This window comes from Balaenoptera acutorostrata, chromosome 14, assembly GCF_949987535.1.
Source record: "Balaenoptera acutorostrata chromosome 14, mBalAcu1.1, whole genome shotgun sequence".
Lineage (NCBI taxonomy): Eukaryota > Metazoa > Chordata > Mammalia > Artiodactyla > Balaenopteridae > Balaenoptera > Balaenoptera acutorostrata.
The window spans coordinates 74302616-74319836 of record NC_080077.1 but is presented as its reverse complement, the minus strand read 5'-3'; the positions used below and the strand labels follow the sequence as shown (position 1 = coordinate 74319836).

At 42.8% G+C, this 17221-nt stretch overlaps 1 long non-coding RNA gene across 1 annotated transcript; it reads left to right on the top strand.

Annotated features, from left to right (window-relative positions):
• Window positions 1-7787: 7787 nt before the first annotated feature.
• On the top strand, window positions 7788-14930 carry LOC130704712 (uncharacterized). Its single transcript, XR_009005156.1, has 5 exons — window positions 7788-7890; window positions 9536-9650; window positions 11296-11410; window positions 13056-13170; window positions 14816-14930. It is a non-coding gene; the product is annotated as an uncharacterized LOC130704712 (long non-coding RNA).
• The last annotated feature ends 2291 nt before the right edge of the window (window positions 14931-17221 follow it).

Here is a 17221-nt window from a genome sequence, read left to right as displayed (position 1 = left end):
TTAGTATTAGTTGTTTTGTTTGTTTGTTTTTTGATACTGCAGGTTCTTATTAGGCATCACTTTTATACACATCAGTGTATACATGTCAATCCCAATCCCCCAATTCAGCACACCACCATCCCCACCCCACCGCAGTTTCCCCCCCTTGGTGTCCATATGTCCATTCTCTACATCTGTGTCTCAACTTCTGCCCTGCAAACTGGCTCATCTGTACCATTTTTCTAGGTTCCACATACATGCATTAATATACGATATTTGTTTTTCTCTTTCTGACTTACTTCACTCTGTATGCCAGTCTCTAGATCCATCCACTTCTCAACAAATGACTCAATTTCGTTCCTTTTTATGGCTGAGTAATATTCCATTGTATATATGTACCACAACTTCTTTATCCATTCATCTGTTGATGGGCATTTAGGTTGCTTCCATGACCTGGCTATTGTAAATAGTGCTGCAATTTGGGTGCATGTGTCTTTTTGAATTATGGTATTCTCTGGGTATATGCCCAGTAGTGGGATTGCTGGGTCATATGGTAATTCTATTTTTAGTTTTTTAAGGAACCTCCATATTGTTCTCCATAGTGGCTCTATCAATTTACATTCCCACCAAAAGTGCAAGAGGGTTCCCTTTTCTCCACACCCTCTCCAGCATTTGTTGTTTGTAGATTTTCTGATGATGCCCATTCTAACAGGAGTGAGGTGATACCTCATTGTACTTTTGATTTGCATTTCTCTAATAATTAGTGATGTTGAGCATCTTTTCATGTGCTTCGTGGCCGTCGGTATGTCTTCTTTGGAGAAAGGTCTATTTAGGTCTTCTGCCCATTTTTGGATTGGGGTGCTTGTTTCTTTAATATTGAGCTGAATGAGCTGTTTATATATTTTGGAGATTAATCCTTTGTCCGTTGATTCGTTTGCAAATATTTTCTCCCATTCCGAGGGTTGTCTTTTCGTCTTGTTTATGGTTTCCTTTGCCGTGCAAAAGCTTTGACGTTTCATTAGGTCCCATTTGTTTATTTTTGTTTTTATTTCCATTACTCTAGGAGGTGGATCAAAAAAGATCTTGCTGTGATTTATGTCAAAGAGTGTTCTTCCTATGTTTTCCTCTAAGAGTTTTATAGTGTCCAGTCTTACATTTAGGTCTCTAATCCATTTTGAGTTTATTTTTGTGTATGGTGTTAGGGAGTATTCTAATTTCATTCTTTTACATGTAGCTGTCCAGTTTTCCCAGCACCACTTATTGAAGAGACTGTCTTTTCTCCATTGTATATCTTTGCCTCCTTTGTCATAGATTAGTTGACCATAGGTGTGTGGGTTAATCTCTGGGCTTTCTATCTTGTTCCATTGATCTATATTTCTGTTTTTGTGCCAGTACCATATTGTCTTGATTACTGTAGCTTTGTAGTAGAGTCTGAAGTCAGGGAGTCTGATTCCTCCAGCTCCATTTTTTCCCCTCATGACTGCCTTGGCTATTCGGGGTCTTTTGTGTCTCCATACAAATTTTAAAATGATTTGTTCTAGCTCCGTAAAAAATGCCATTGGTAATTTGATAGGGATTGCATTGAATCTGTAGATTGCTTTGGGTAGTATACTCATTTTCACAATGTTGATTCTTCCAGTCCAAGAACATGGTATATCTCTCCATCTGTTGGTATCATCTTTAATTTCTTTCATCAGTGTCTTATAGTTTTCTGCATACAGGTCTTTTGTCTCCCTAGGTAGGTTTATTCCTAGGTATTTTATTCTTTTTGTTGCAATGGTAAATGGGAGTGTTTCCATAATTTCTCTTTCAGATTTTTCATCGTTAGTGTATAGGAATGCAAGAGATTTCTGTGCATTCATTTTGTATCCTGCAACGTTACCGTATTCGTTAATTAGCTCTAGCAGTTTTCTGGTGGCAGTTTTAGGATTCTCTATGTATAGTATCATGTCATCCGCAAACAGTGACAGTTTTACTTCTTCTTTTCCAATTTGTATTCCTTTTATTTCTTTTTCTTCTCTGATTGCCGTGGCTAGGACTTCCAGAACTATGTTGAATAATAGTGGTGAGAGTGGACATCCTTGTCTCGTTCCTGATCTTAGAGGAAATGCTTTCAGTTTTTCACCATTGAGAATGATGTTTGCTGTGGGTTTGTCGTATATGGCCTTTATTGTGTTGAGGTAGGTTCCCTCTTTGCCCACTTTCTGGAGAGTTTTTATCATAAATGGGTGTTGAATTTTGTTGAAAGCTTTTTCTGCATCTATTGAGATGATCATATGGTTTTTATTCTTCAATTTGTTAATATGGTGTATCACATTGATTGATTTGCATATATTGAAGAATCCTTGCATCCCTGGGATAAATCCCACTTGATCGTGGTGTATGATCCTTTTAATGTGTTGTTGGATTCTGTTTGCTAGTATTTTGTTGAGGATTTTTGCATCTATATTCATCAGTGATATTGGTCTGTAATTTTCTTTTTTTGTAGTGTCTTTGTCTGGTTTTGGTATCAGGGTGATGGTGGCCTCATAGAATGAGTTTGGGAGTGTTCCTTCTTCTGCAATTTTTTGGAAGAGTTTGAGAAGGATGGGTGTTAGCTCTTCTCTAAATGTTTGATAGAATTCACCTGTGAAGCCATCTGGTCCTGGACTTTTGTTTGTTGGAAGATTTTTAATCACAGTTTCAATTTCATTACTTGTGATTGGTCTGTTCATATTTTCTGTTTCTTCCTTATTCAGTCTTGGAAGGTTATACCTTTCTAAAAATTTGTCCATTTCTTCCAGGTTGTCCATTTTATTGGCATAAAGTTGCTTGTAGTAGTCTCTTAGGATGCTTTGTATTTCTGCGGTGTCTGTTGTAACTTCTCCTTTTTCATTTCTGATTTTATTGATTTGAGTCCTCTCCCTATTTTTCTGGATGAGTCTGGCTAATGGCTTATCAATTTTGTTTATCTCCTCAAAGAACCAACTTTTAGTTTTATTGATCTTTGCTTTGTTTTCTTTGTTTCTATTTCATTTATTTCTGCTCTGATCTTTATGATTTCTTTCCTTCTGCTAACTTTGGGTTTTGTTTGTTCTTCTTTCTCTAGTTTCTTTAGGTGTAGATTGTTTACTTGAGATTTTTCTTGTTTCTTTAGGTAGGCTTGTATAGCTATAAACTTCCCTCTTAGAACCGCTTTTGCTGCATCCCATAGGTTTTGCGTCGTCGTGTTTTCATTGTCATTTGTCTCTAGGTATTTTTTTATTTCCTCTTTGATTTCTTCAGTGATCTCTTGGTTATTTAGTAACGTATTGTTTAGCCTCCATGTGTTTGTCTTTTTTACGTTTTTTTCCCTGTAATTCATTTCTAATCTCATAGCTTTGTGGTCAGAAAAGATGCTTGATATGATTTCAATTTTCTTAAATTTACTGAGGCTTGATTTGTGACCCAAGATGTGATCTATCCTGGAGAATGTTCCGTGTGCACTTGAGAAGAACGTGTAATCTGCTGTTTTTGGACGGAATGTCCTATATATATCAATTAAATCTATCTGGTCTATTGTGTCATTTAAAGCTTCTGTTTCCTTATTTATTTTCATTTTGGATGATCTGTCCATTGGTGTAAGTGAGGTGTTAAAGTCCCCCACTATGATTGTGTTACTGTTGATTTCCCCTTTTATGGCTGTTAGCATTTGCCTTATGTATTGAGGTGCTCCTATGTTGGGTGCATAAATATTTACAATTGTTATATCTTCTTCTTGGATTGATCCCTTGATCATTATGTAGTGTCCTTCCTTGTCTCTTGTAACATTCTTTATTTTAAAGTCTACTTTATCTGATATGAGTATAGCTACTCCAGCTTTCTTTTGATTTCCATTTGCATGGAATATCTTTTTCCATCCCTTCACTTTCAGTCTGTATGTGTCCCTAGGTCTAAAGTGGGTCTCTTGTAGACAGCATATATATGGGTCTTGTTTTTGTATCCATTCAGCCAGTCTATGTCTTTTGGTTGGGGCATTTATTCCATTCACGTTTAAGGTAATTATTGATATGTATGTTCCTATGACCATTTTCTTAATTGTTTTGGGTTTGTTTTTGTAGGTCGTTTTCTTCTCTTGTGTTTCCCACTTAGAGAAGTTCCTTTAGCATTTGTTGTAGAGCTGGTTTGGTGGTGCTGAATTCTCTTAGCTTTTGCTTGTCTGTAAAGCTTTTGATTTCTCCATCAAATCTAAATGAGATCCTTGCCGGGTAGAGTAATCTTGGTTGTAGGTTCTTCCCTTTCATCACTTTAAGTATATCATGCCACTCCCTTCTGGCTTGCAGAGTTTCTGCTGAGAAATCAGCTGTTAACCTTATGGGAGTTCCCTTGTATGTTATTTGTCGTTTTACCCTTGCTGCTTTCAATAATTTTTCTTTGTCTTTAATTTTTGCCACTTTGATTACTATGTGTCTCGGCGTGTTTCTCCTTGGGTTTATGCTGTATGGGACTCTCTGCGCTTCCTGGACTTGGGTGGCTATTTCCTTTCCCATGTTAGGGAAGTTTTCGACTATAATCTCTTCAAATATTTTCTCTGGTCCTTTCTCTCTCTCTTCTCCTTCTGGGAACCCTATAATGCGAATGTTGTTGCATTTAATGTTGTTCCAGAGGTCTCTTAGGCTGTCTTCATTTCTTTTCATTCTTTTTTCTTTAGTCTGTTCTGCAGCAGTGAATTGCACCATTCTGTCTTCCAGGTCACTTATCCGTTCTTCTGCCTCAGTTATTCTGCTATTGATTCCTTCTAGTGTAGTTTTCATTTCAGCTATTGTATTGGTCATCTCTGTTTGTTTGTTCTTTAATTCTTCTAGGTCTTTGTTAATCATTTCTTGCATCTTCTCAATCTTTGCCTCCATTCTTATTCCGAGGTCCTGGATCATCTTCACTATCATTATTCTGAATTCTTTTTCTGGAAGGTTGCCTATCTCCACTTCATTTAGTTGTTTTTCTGGGTTTTTTTCTTGTTCCTTCATCTGGTACATAGCCATCTGCCTTTTCATCTTCTCTGTCTTTCTGTAAATGTGGTTTTTGGTCCATAGACTGCAGGATTGTAGTTTTTCTTGCTTATCAAGTGTCCTTTTCTGTGTGACTTATTTCACTTAAAATCGTCGTACCTAACTCCACTCATCATGCTGCTACTAGCCTTATGACATTGATTTCATGGCTGAGTGATATCCCATTGTACATAAGGACCACAACATCTTTATCCATTTTTCTCTTTTCTGGGATATTTAAGGTGTAATGAAGTGGAGGTTCTTGTCAACAGAGCAGCCCTAAACTTTGGGGTGCCTGTGTCTTGCTGATTTTTACTTTTCCCAATTTATACACCCATGAATGGAAGTGCCCTATGCCCTCTAAGCTGTGTTTTGTAGATGTTTCAGGACACACCGTACACTTCTCCTGAGTGGCTGTTGGCTATTTACATCCTGCCCATCAGCGTAGCAAGGCTCCCATTTCTCCATGGCCGGTCCTGCATTTCTGGTTTTGACACTTTTTTTCCGCATGGCCCTTTTGCCCGCTGGGAAGCGAGACTTCTTTGGAGCGCTGATTTGCCTTTCCAGGTTGCTTGGTTGGCCAAAATGGGCGTATGCATTTTTTCCTGAATATATTCAGGAAAAAACGCATACGCCCATTTTGGCCAAGGGCATCATTGTCCTCGTTTTGTCGCTTTTCATATGCTTTCAAGGCGATTCGAATCTACCTCCTGAAATCTGTTTCCTGCAATTCTGCCTTGCTTTCAAATCCTCTTCGTTGCCTTCCCTCAATATATTTGTGGACGAGAGTTATCATTTATAACTCTGCAGGTTTGTGAATTGCAGTGCCCCTGAGCTCCATTTTTCAAGTCGCTTTTTTGGGAGGTGGCCGCAAAAGTGCATGATTGCTTCAGGCACTTTTCTGGTTCTGTGGGGCAGGCTGAGCTTGTCGTTAATTCTTCTTCCTGATGGGAAAATAGAGTGACCTGTGCCTGTCCCAACACCTAGAGCTAGTCTCTCATTGGTTCCCCCTCTTCCCGTTCATCCTCAGGACAAATTGCAAACTGTATGGAACAGGCGGTTAAAGGTGCTGATTCTCCAAAGAGGGAGATGGGTAGTAAAGCAGTTGGAATGGCGAACCCGAGCACAAGGAGATGAGAAGTGAGGTGCGATTTAGAAAACTTTCCCGATCACACGGTGTACCATCTTCTGGGTTTCTCATGCATGTTTTCGATGTAGGAAGATGCCCTTGAACCTGGAGATTTGGGACCCATGGGATGGGTACCACGCAGTATTCGTTTAAAGGGACTGCGTTTGCTCCCCCAACCTCACCAAACCTCTCAGCCCCAAGAGTGTCCACCCTTATGTCTCAATCAGCTGTGGGTCTAGATATGGTCAATCCAGGTGGCATCACAGCCCCTGAACGAATTTGGTAAGAATTTCTCTCTCTTTCACTGTCTTTGTTTCACGGGTTTTTAAAAGTAATTGATTTTTATAACGGGGTTTAGCTGCTTTTCACTGCTGTGTTTCTGCCGCTTTACACCCACTTGACTCACTTACAGAGAGATATCAATACATAGGTTTTAAGATTCTTACTAGTCAGATATATTCTTGGGCGGTGAATAGGGGCTGTTGAGTCCAGTTCACTGAGCAAGGAGTATGTCTTGTTTATTACATATTGGGTTTACGGAACGGTATCTGAGCTAATTTGAAACCCTTATTTTATGCATCACCCCACCTCACCTTTCCCGTTAAGCAGCCATAGCGTGTTATCTAAACGTGTGACTCTGTTCTGTTTTGTAATTCAGTTCAAGTGTAGCAGTTTTTCCATTCCCTCTATAAGTGATATCTTATGATAAGTGTCTTTTTCTGTGTGACTTATTTCACTTAGAATCGTCGTAGCTAAATCCACTCATCATGGTGCTACTAGCCTTATGACGTTGATTTCATGGCTGAGTGATATTCCATTGTACATAAGTTCCACAACTTCTTTATCCATTTTTCTCTTTCCTGGGATATTTAAGGTGTAACGAAGTGGAGGTTCTTGTCAACAGAGCAGCCCTAAACTTTGGGGTGCCTGTGTCTTGCTGATTTTTAGTTTTCCCAATTTATACGCCCATGAGTGGAAGTGCCCTATGCTCTCTAAGCTGAGTTTGTTAGATGTTTCAGGACACACCGTACACTTCTCCAGAGTGGCTGTTGGCAATTTACATCCCGCCCATCAGCGTAGCAAGGCTCCCGTTTCTCCATGGCCTGTCCTGCATGTCTGATTTTGACAGTTTATTCAGCATGGCCCTTTTGACCGAAGGGAAGCGAGACTTCTTTGTAGCGCTTATTTGCCTTTCCAGGTTGCTTGGTTGGCCAAAAAGGGCGTATGCGTTTTTTCCTGAATATATTCAGGAAAAAACGCATACGCCCTTTTTGGCCAAGGGCATCATTGTCGAGGTTTTGCCGCTTTTCCTGTGCTTTAAAGGCGATTCGAATCTACCTCCTGAAATCTGTTTCCTGCAATTCTGCCTTGCTTTCAAATCCTCTTCGTTGCCTTCCCTCAATATCTTTGTGGACGAGAGTTATCATTTATAACTCTGCAGGTTTGTGAATTGCAGGGCCCCTGAGCTCCATTTTTCAACTCGCTTTCTTGGGAGCTGGCCGCAAAAGCGCAGGATTGCTTCAGGCCCTATTCTGGTCCCGGACGGCAGGCTGAGCCTGTGGTTAATTCTTCTTCCTGATGGGAAAATAGAGTGAGCTGTGCCTGTCCCAACACCTAGAGCTAGTCTCTCATTGGTTCCCCCTCTTCCTGTTCATCCTCAGGACAAATTGCCACCTGTACGGAACAGGAGGTTAAAGGTGCTGATTCTCCAAGGAGGGAGATTGCTAGTAAAGCGGCTGGAATGGCGAACCCGAGCACAAGGAGATGAGAAATGAGGTGCGTTTTAGACACCTTTCCCGATCACACGGTGTACCATCTTTTGGGTTTCTCATGCATGTTTTCGATATAGGAAGATGCCCTTGAAGCTGGAGATTTGGGACCCATGGGATGGGTACCACGCAGTATTCCTTTAAAGGGTCTGCGTTTGCTCCCCCAACCTCACCAAACCTCTCAGCCCCAAGAGTGTCCACCCTTATGTCTCAATCAGCTGTGGGTCTAGATATGGTCAATCCAGGTGGCATCACAGCCCCTGAACGAATTTGGTAAGAATTTCTCTCTCTTTCACTGTCTTTGTTTCACGGGTTTTTAAAAGTAATTGATTTTTATAACGGGGTTTAGCTGCTTTTCACTGCTGTGTTTCTGCCGCTTTACACCCACTTGACTCACTTACAGAGAGATATCAATACATAGGTTTTAAGATTCTTACTAGTCAGATATATTCTTGGGCGGTGAATAGGGGGTGTTGAGTCCAGTTCACTGAGCAAGGAGTAGGTCTTCTCTATTACATATTGGGTTTATGGAACGGTATCTGAGCTAATTTGAAACCCTTGTTTTATGCATCACCCCACCTCACCTTTCCCGTTCAGCAGCCATAGCGTGTTTTCTAAACGTGTGACTCTGTTCTGTTTTGTAATTCAGTTCAAGTGTAGCGGTTTTTCCATTCCCTCTATAAGTGATATCTTATGATAAGTGTCTTTTTCTGTGTGACTTATTTCACTTAGAATCGTCGTAGCTAAATCCACTCATCATGGTGCTACTAGCCTTATGACGTTGATTTCATGGCTGAGTGATATTCCATTGTACATAAGTTCCACAACTTCTTTATCCATTTTTCTCTTTCCTGGGATATTTAAGGTGTAACGAAGTGGAGGTTCTTGTCAACAGAGCAGCCCTAAACTTTGGGGTGCCTGTGTCTTGCTGATTTTTAGTTTTCCCAATTTATACGCCCATGAGTGGAAGTGCCCTATGCTCTCTAAGCTGAGTTTTTTAGATGTTTCAGGACACACCGTACAGTTCTGCAGAGTGGCTGTTGGCAATTTACATCCCGCCCATCAGCGTAGCAAGGCTCCCGTTTCTCCATGGCCTGTCCTGCATGTCTGATTTTGACAGTTTATTCAGCATGGCCCTTTTGACCGATGGGAAGCGAGACTTCTTTGTAGCGCTGATTTGCCTTTCCCGGTTGCTTGGTTGGCCAAAAAGGGCGTATGCGTTTTTTCCTGAATATATTCAGGAAAAAACGCATACGCCCTTTTTGGCCAAGGGCATCATTGTCGAGGTTTTGCCGCTTTTCCTGTGCTTTAAAGGCGATTCGAATCTACCTCCTGAAATCTGTTTCCTGCAATTCTGCCTTGCTTTCAAATCCTCTTCGTTGCCTTCCCTCAATATCTTTGTGGACGAGAGTTATCATTTATAACTCTGCAGGTTTGTGAATTGCAGGGCCCCTGAGCTCCATTTTTCAACTCGCTTTCTTGGGAGCTGGCCGCAAAAGCGCAGGATTGCTTCAGGCCCTATTCTGGTCCCGGGCGGCAGGCTGAGCCTGTGGTTAATTCTTCTTCCTGATGGGAAAATAGAGTGAGCTGTGCCTGTCCCAACACCTAGAGCTAGTCTCTCATTGGTTCCCCCTCTTCCCGTTCATCCTCAGGACAAATTGCAACCTGTACGGAACAGGAGGGTAAAGGTGCTGATTCTCCAAGGAGGGAGATTGCTAGTAAAGCGGCTGGAATGGCGACCCCGAGCACAAGGAGATGAGAAATGAGGTGCGTTGTAGAAACCTTTCCCGATCACACGGTGTACCATCTTCTGGGTTTCTCATGCATGTTTTCGATATAGGAAGATGCCCTTGAAGCTGGAGATTTGGGACCCATGGGATGGGTACCACGCAGTATTCCTTTAAAGGGTCTGCGTTTGCTCCCCCAACCTCACCAAACCTCTCAGCCCCAAGAGTGTCCACCCTTATGTCTCAATCAGCTGTGGGTCTAGATATGGTCAATCCAGGTGGCATCACAGCCCCTGAACGAATTTGGTAAGAATTTCTCTCTCTTTCACTGTCTTTGTTTCACGGGTTTTTAAAAGTAATTGATTTTTATAACGGGGTTTAGCTGCTTTTCACTGCTGTGTTTCTGCCGCTTTACACCCACTTGACTCACTTACAGAGAGATATCAATACATAGGTTTTAAGATTCTTACTAGTCAGATATATTCTTGGGCGGTGAATAGGGGGTGTTGAGTCCAGTTCACTGAGCAAGGAGTAGGTCTTGTGTATTACATATTGGGTTTATGGAACGGTATCTGAGCTAATTTGAAACCCTTGTTTTATGCATCACCCCACCTCACCTTTCCCGTTAAGCAGCCATAGCGTGTTTTCTAAACGTGTGACTCTGTTCTGTTTTGTAATTCAGTTCAAGTGTAGCGGTTTTTCCATTCCCTCTATAAGTGATATCTTATGATAAGTGTCTTTTTCTGTGTGACTTATTTCACTTAGAATCGTCGTAGCTAAATCCACTCATCATGGTGCTACTAGCCTTATGACGTTGATTTCATGGCTGAGTGATATTCCATTGTACATAAGTTCCACAACTTCTTTATCCATTTTTCTCTTTCCTGGGATATTTAAGGTGTAACGAAGTGGAGGTTCTTGTCAACAGAGCAGCCCTAAACTTTGGGGTGCCTGTGTCTTGCTGATTTTTAGTTTTCCCAATTTATACGCCCATGCGTGGAAGTGCCCTATGCTCTCTAAGCTGAGTTTTTTAGATGTTTCAGGACACACCGTACAGTTCTGCAGAGTGGCTGTTGGCAATTTACATCCCGCCCATCAGCGTAGCAAGGCTCCCGTTTCTCCATGGCCTGTCCTGCATGTCTGGTTTTGACAGTTTATTCAGCATGGCCCTTTTGACCGATGGGAAGCGAGACTTCTTTGTAGCGCTTTTTTGCCTTTCCAGGTTGCTTGGTTGGCCAAAAAGGGCGTATGCGTTTTTTCCTGAATATATTCAGGAAAAAACGCATACGCCCTTTTTGGCCAAGGGCATCATTGTCGAGGTTTTGCCGCTTTTCCTGTGCTTTAAAGGCGATTCGAATCTACCTCCTGAAATCTGTTTCCTGCAATTCTGCCTTGCTTTCAAATCCTCTTCGTTGCCTTCCCTCAATATCTTTGTGGACGAGAGTTATCATTTATAACTCTGCAGGTTTGTGAATTGCAGGGCCCCTGAGCTCCATTTTTCAACTCGCTTTCTTGGGAGCTGGCCGCAAAATCTCAGGATTGCTTCAGGCCCTATTCTGGTCCCGGGCGGCAGGCTGAGCCTGTGGTTAATTCTTCTTCCTGATGGGAAAATAGAGTGAGCTGTGCCTGTCCCAACACCTAGAGGTAGTCTCTCATTGGTTCGCCCTCTTCCCGTTCATCCTCAGGACAAATTGCAACCTGTACGGAACAGGAGGTTAAAGGTGCTGATTCTCCAAGGAGGGAGATTGCTAGTAAAGCGGCTGGAATGGCGACCCCGAGCACAAGGAGATGAGAAATGAGGTGCGTTTTAGAAACCTTTCCCGATCACACGGTGTACCATCTTCTGGGTTTCTCATGCATGTTTTCGATATAGGAAGATGCCCTTGAAGCTGGAGATTTGGGACCCATGGGATGGGTACCACGCAGTATTCCTTTAAAGGGTCTGCGTTTGCTCCCCCAACCTCACCAAAACTCTCAGCCCCAAGAGTGTCCACCCTTATGTCTCAATCAGCTGTGGGTCTAGATATGGTCAATCCAGGTGGCATCACAGCCCCTGAACGAATTTGGTAAGAATTTCTCTCTCTTTCACTGTCTTTGTTTCACGGGTTTTTAAAAGTAATTGATTTTTATAACGGGGTTTAGCTGCTTTTCACTGCTGTGTTTCTGCCGCTTTACACCCACTTGACTCACTTACAGAGAGATATCAATACATAGGTTTTAAGATTCTTACTAGTCAGATATATTCTTGGGCGGTGAATAGGGGGTGTTGAGTCCCGTTCACTGAGCAAGGAGTAGGTCTTCTCTATTACATATTGGGTTTATGGAACGGTATCTGAGCTAATTTGAAACCCTTGTTTTATGCATCACCCCACCTCACCTTTCCCGTTAAGCAGCCATAGCGTGTTTTCTAAACGTGTGACTCTGTTCTGTTTTGTAATTCAGTTCAAGTGTAGCAGTTTTTCCATTCCCTCTATAAGTGATATCTTATGATAAGTGTCTTTTTCTGTGTGACTTATTTCACTTAGAATCGTCGTAGCTAAATCCACTCATCATGCTGCTACTAGCCTTATGACGTTGATTTCATGGCTGAGTGATATTCCATTGTACATAAGTTCCACAACTTCTTTATCCATTTTTCTCTTTCCTGGGATATTTAAGGTGTAACGAAGTGGAGGTTCTTGTCAACAGAGCAGCCCTAAACTTTGGGGTGCCTGTGTCTTGCTGATTTTTAGTTTTCCCAATTTATACGCCCATGAGTGGAAGTGCCCTATGCTCTCTAAGCTGAGTTTTTTAGATGTTTCAGGACACACCGTACACTTCTCCAGAGTGGCTGTTGGCAATTTACATCCCGCCCATCAGCGTAGCAAGGCTCCCGTTTCTCCATGGCCTGTCCTGCATGTCTGATTTTGACAGTTTATTCAGCATGGCCCTTTTGACCGATGGGAAGCGAGACTTCTTTGTAGCGCTGATTTGCCTTTCCCGGTTGCTTGGTTGGCCAAAAAGGGCGTATGCGTTTTTTCCTGAATATATTCAGGAAAAAACGCATACGCCCTTTTTGGCCAAGGGCATCATTGTCGAGGTTTTGCCGCTTTTCCTGTGCTTTAAAGGCGATTCGAATCTACCTCCTGAAATCTGTTTCCTGCAATTCTGCCTTGCTTTCAAATCCTCTTCGTTGCCTTCCCTCAATATATTTGTGGACGAGAGTTATCATTTATAACTCTGCAGGTTTGTGAATTGCAGGGCCCCTGAGCTCCATTTTTCAACTCGCTTTCTTGGGAGCTGGCCGCAAAAGCGCAGGATTGCTTCAGGCCCTATTCTGGTCCCGGGCGGCAGGCTGAGCCTGTGGTTAATTCTTCTTCCTGATGGGAAAATAGAGTGAGCTGTGCCTGTCCCAACACCTAGAGCTAGTCTCTCATTGGTTCCCCCTCTTCCCGTTCATCCTCAGGACAAATTGCAACCTGTACGGAACAGGAGGGTAAAGGTGCTGATTCTCCAAGGAGGGAGATTGCTAGTAAAGCGGCTGGAATGGCGACCCCGAGCACAAGGAGATGAGAAATGAGGTGCGTTGTAGAAACCTTTCCCGATCACACGGTGTACCATCTTCTGGGTTTCTCATGCATGTTTTCGATATAGGAAGATGCCCTTGAAGCTGGAGATTTGGGACCCATGGGATGGGTACCACGCAGTATTCCTTTAAAGGGTCTGCGTTTGCTCCCCCAACCTCACCAAACCTCTCAGCCCCAAGAGTGTCCACCCTTATGTCTCAATCAGCTGTGGGTCTAGATATGGTCAATCCAGGTGGCATCACAGCCCCTGAACGAATTTGGTAAGAATTTCTCTCTCTTTCACTGTCTTTGTTTCACGGGTTTTTAAAAGTAATTGATTTTTATAACGGGGTTTAGCTGCTTTTCACTGCTGTGTTTCTGCCGCTTTACACCCACTTGACTGACTTACAGAGAGATATCAATACATAGGTTTTAAGATTCTTACTAGTCAGATATATTCTTGGGCGGTGAATAGGGGGTGTTGAGTCCAGTTCACTGAGCAAGGAATAGGTCTTGTGTATTACATATTGGGTTTATGGAACGGTATCTGAGCTAATTTGAAACCCTTGTTTTATGCATCACCCCACCTCACCTTTCCCGTTAAGCAGCCATAGCGTGTTTTCTAAACGTGTGACTCTGTTCTGTTTTGTAATTCAGTTCAAGTGTAGCGGTTTTTCCATTCCCTCTATAAGTGATATCTTATGATAAGTGTCTTTTTCTGTGTGACTTATTTCACTTAGAATCGTCGTAGCTAAATCCACTCATCATGGTGCTACTAGCCTTATGACGTTGATTTCATGGCTGAGTGATATTCCATTGTACATAAGTTCCACAACTTCTTTATCCATTTTTCTCTTTCCTGGGATATTTAAGGTGTAACGAAGTGGAGGTTCTTGTCAACAGAGCAGCCCTAAACTTTGGGGTGCCTGTGTCTTGCTGATTTTTAGTTTTCCCAATTTGTACGCCCATGAGTGGAAGTGCCCTATGCTCTCTAAGCTGAGTTTTTTAGATGTTTCAGGACACACCGTACACTTCTCCAGAGTGGCTGTTGGCAATTTACATCCCGCCCATCAGCGTAGCAAGGCTCCCGTTTCTCCATGGCCTGTCCTGCATGTCTGATTTTGACAGTTTATTCAGCATGGCCCTTTTGACCGAAGGGAAGCGAGACTTCTTTGTAGCGCTTATTTGCCTTTCCAGGTTGCTTGGTTGGCCAAAAAGGGCGTATGCGTTTTTTCCTGAATATATTCAGGAAAAAACGCATACGCCCTTTTTGGCCAAGGGCATCATTGTCGAGGTTTTGCCGCTTTTCCTGTGCTTTAAAGGCGATTCGAATCTACCTCCTGAAATCTGTTTCCTGCAATTCTGCCTTGCTTTCAAATCCTCTTCGTTGCCTTCCCTCAATATCTTTGTGGACGAGAGTTATCATTTATAACTCTGCAGGTTTGTGAATTGCAGGGCCCCTGAGCTCCATTTTTCAACTCGCTTTCTTGGGAGCTGGCCGCAAAAGCGCAGGATTGCTTCAGGCCCTATTCTGGTCCCGGACGGCAGGCTGAGCCTGTGGTTAATTCTTCTTCCTGATGGGAAAATAGAGTGAGCTGTGCCTGTCCCAACACCTAGAGCTAGTCTCTCATTGGTTCCCCCTCTTCCTGTTCATCCTCAGGACAAATTGCCACCTGTACGGAACAGGAGGTTAAAGGTGCTGATTCTCCAAGGAGGGAGATTGCTAGTAAAGCGGCTGGAATGGCGAACCCGAGCACAAGGAGATGAGAAATGAGGTGCGTTTTAGACACCTTTCCCGATCACACGGTGTACCATCTTTTGGGTTTCTCATGCATGTTTTCGATATAGGAAGATGCCCTTGAAGCTGGAGATTTGGGACCCATGGGATGGGTACCACGCAGTATTCCTTTAAAGGGTCTGCGTTTGCTCCCCCAACCTCACCAAACCTCTCAGCCCCAAGAGTGTCCACCCTTATGTCTCAATCAGCTGTGGGTCTAGATATGGTCAATCCAGGTGGCATCACAGCCCCTGAACGAATTTGGTAAGAATTTCTCTCTCTTTCACTGTCTTTGTTTCACGGGTTTTTAAAAGTAATTGATTTTTATAACGGGGTTTAGCTGCTTTTCACTGCTGTGTTTCTGCCGCTTTACACCCACTTGACTCACTTACAGAGAGATATCAATACATAGGTTTTAAGATTCTTACTAGTCAGATATATTCTTGGGCGGTGAATAGGGGGTGTTGAGTCCAGTTCACTGAGCGAGGAGTAGGTCTTCTCTATTACATATTGGGTTTATGGAACGGTATCTGAGCTAATTTGAAACCCTTGTTTTATGCATCACCCCACCTCACCTTTCCCGTTCAGCAGCCATAGCGTGTTTTCTAAACGTGTGACTCTGTTCTGTTTTGTAATTCAGTTCAAGTGTAGCGGTTTTTCCATTCCCTCTATAAGTGATATCTTATGATAAGTGTCTTTTTCTGTGTGACTTATTTCACTTAGAATCGTCGTAGACCTAAATCCACTCATCATGCTGCTACTAGCCTTATGACATTGATTTCATGGCTGAGTGATATTCCATTGTACATAAGGACCACAACTTCTTTATCCATTTTTGTCTTTCCTGGGATATTTAAGGTGTAACGAAGTGGAGGTTCTTGTCAACAGAGCAACCCTAAACTTGGGGTGCCTGTGTCTTGCTGATTTTTAGTTTTCCCAATTTATACGCCCATGAGTGGAAGTGCCCTATGCTCTCTAAGCTGAGTTTTTTAGATGTTTCAGGACACACCGTACACTTCTGCAGAGTGGCTGTTGGCAATTTACATCCCGCCCATCAGCGCAGCAAGGCTCCCGTTTCTCCATGGCCTGTCCTGCATGTCTGATTTTGACAGTTTATTCAGCATGGCACTTTTGACCGATGGGAAGCGAGACTTCTTTGTAGCGCTGATTTGCCTGTCCAGGTTGCTTGGTTGGCCAAAAAGGGCGTATGCGTTTTTTCCTGAATATATTCAGGAAAAAACGCATACGCCCTTTTTGGCCAAGGGCATCATTGTCGAGGTTTTGCCGGTTTTCCTGTGCTTTAAAGGCGATTCGAATCTACCTCCTGAAATCTGTTTCCTGCAATTCTACCTTGCTTTCAAATCCTCTTCGTTGCCTTCCCTCAATATCTTTGTGGACGAGAGTTATCATTTATAACTCTGCAGGTTTGTGAATTGCAGGGCCCCTGAGCTCCATTTTTCAACTCGCTTTCTTGGGAGCTGGCCGCAAAAGCGCAGGATTGCTTCAGGCCCTATTCTGGTCCCGGGCGGCAGGCTGAGCCTATGGTTAATTCTTCTTCCTGATGGGAAAATAGAGTGAGCTGTGCCTGTCCCAACACCTAGAGCTAGTCTCTCATTGGTTCCCCCTCTTCCTGTTCATCCTCAGGACAAATTGCCACCTGTACGGAACAGGAGGTTAAAGGTGCTGATTCCCCAAGGAGGGAGATTGGTAGTAAAGCGGCTGGAATGGCGAACCCGAGCACAAGGAGATGAGAAATGAGGTGCGTTTTAGAAACCTTTCCCGATCACACGGTGTACCATCTTGTGGGTTTCTCATGCATGTTTTCGATGTAGGAAGATGCCCTTGAACCTGGCGATTTGGGACCCATGGGATGGGTACCACGCAATATTACTTTAAAGGGTCTGTGTTTGCTCACCCAACCTCACCAAACCTCTCAGCCACAAGAGTGTCCACCCTTATGTGTCATTCAGCTGTGGGTCTAGATATGGTCAATCCAGGTTGCATCACAGCCCCTGAACGAATTTTGTAAGAATTTCTCTCTCTTTCACTGTCTTTGTTTCACGGGTTTTTAAAAGTAATTTATTTTTATAATGGGGTTTATCTGCTTTTCACTGCTGTGTTTATGCTGCTGTACACCCACTTGACTCACTTACAGAGAGATATCAATACATAGGTTTTAAGATTCTTACTAGTCAGATATATTCTTGTGCAGTGAATAGGGGGTGTTGAGTCCAGTTCACTGAGCAAGGAGTAGGTCTTGTGTATTACATATTGGGTTTATGGAACGGT